The 1,634-nt window shown below is 25.4% G+C and overlaps 1 long non-coding RNA gene across 1 annotated transcript; it reads left to right on the top strand.

The window, feature by feature from the left end:
* Positions 1 to 260: 260 nt before the first annotated feature.
* LOC126909897 (uncharacterized) lies at positions 261 to 1,606 on the top strand. Its single transcript, XR_007705136.1, has 3 exons — positions 261 to 527; positions 607 to 650; positions 922 to 1,606. It is a non-coding gene; the product is annotated as an uncharacterized LOC126909897 (long non-coding RNA).
* The last annotated feature ends 28 nt before the right edge of the window (positions 1,607 to 1,634 follow it).

The following is a 1,634-nucleotide window of genomic DNA, read 5'->3' as shown; positions in this document are numbered from 1 at the left end:
TTTAATACTCCTCAAAATATGTCAATTTGAATTTAATAAGAAGCAACCATTACACGTGCCGTTTAAATTAAAACTAAATTTCATGTCTTCTACAAGATACACTCCATTGATTTTAATATTAATTACGTGTTATAAGTCTTATTATAAGATTTGCACTTTTAGGTGTAAACATANATTACGTGTTATAAGTCTTATTATAAGATTTGCACTTTTAGGTGTAAACATATTTTGCCTATTTTATACATTATGATGTTGCACAGTATAGTAAAAATACATCATTTATACGTTATCGCATGAAATATTTACTAATTATTTATTAATTCCCATTAGATAATCATTGATTTAACTTAAAAAAGTAAAATATTACGCAATTCATTTCATGCGTCTATTTAATGGGTTTCTAAAAAAAATATGTTATAAGAATCGAATAATAAAATACTAAAAAAAATGTTTTGAATTAATGTCGAAAAATATTTTTGATCGTTAATTCTAACCCTCAAATACTACAGCCGTACATAGGAGAAATAGTCAATTTTTTAATTCAATTATTTCATGTGTTATTCATATTGTAATATTTATTGATTATTGTCTTGTTTTGTTTTGCAGTCGTTCCAAGGTAGCCAAGGTAGAGCATATCTTTTCAATTCCGTGTAAGTTGATTTTTTATTACCATATTTGCTTAAACATATGTGCGAATTATCATCTTTGATAAGATTATATTATACCTAGATTCAAGAGAAATTCATAAATGTTTAACTATTATTATATAATTATTCGTACAAAACGAATTGCGATTTAAGTTAATTATTTTTTTCTTGATTTATATCAAGATTATTTTTTAGTATTTGTTCGTCATTGAGTTACTATTTTTTATATTTTATAAGATATTTTAGAGTATAATATTCTATTTTGATTTTTTAGCGTGAACGTTGGATGTGGACCGGCAGAAGAAAGGATATTGTTGACCGGCTTGCACGCTGTTGCTGATATCTATTGTGAATGCTGTAAGACCACTCTTGGTTGGAAATATGTGAGTCAATAATTAGGGTCCGGATTTAAATGCATTTATAAATTTTCATTTAGCCATTTTCAAGAAACCCAAGTTCATGCAACCTCGTCGTACGAATTTTCCTAGAATATTTTTTTATTTTTAGGTAGATGATCCTCTTCTAAACCTCCCAAAACTGAACCTAAACATTATTAAATTTTTAAGCAAATCAATTAAAAACATTCTTCATTTAACTTGATTTTTTATTAAAAAAAAAAACAACCCCGGGAAATTCATACGTTAGAAAATGTTTGTCAAACTTTTTATAATGTGTAATGTATTCAAATATATCACTGCTATTTGTATTATTTTGTCTCAAATCGGATCGCATTTGACATGTAAAATATGTTTTGTAATACATTTTTCATTGAACTTTCTATTTTAACAACGAAATAATCAATATAAATTAGAAAGAAAAATATGTTGCTATTGTGATATTTAAGAAAAATACCGATAATACGTTTTACGATGAATGTACACCCAAAGAAAAACCTCAATCAAAATAGAAAGAGAAATTTTATCAAGGGTTTATGATAATGTTTTATTAATACGAACAAAATAACTATTCTTATAAATAATTATTGTT

This window comes from Daktulosphaira vitifoliae, unplaced genomic scaffold (genome assembly GCF_025091365.1).
Source record: "Daktulosphaira vitifoliae isolate Bord-2020 unplaced genomic scaffold, ASM2509136v1 Scaffold_1898, whole genome shotgun sequence".
In the NCBI taxonomy this organism is placed as follows: Eukaryota; Metazoa; Arthropoda; class Insecta; order Hemiptera; family Phylloxeridae; genus Daktulosphaira; species Daktulosphaira vitifoliae.
This window is presented reverse-complemented; position numbering and strand designations above follow the sequence as displayed.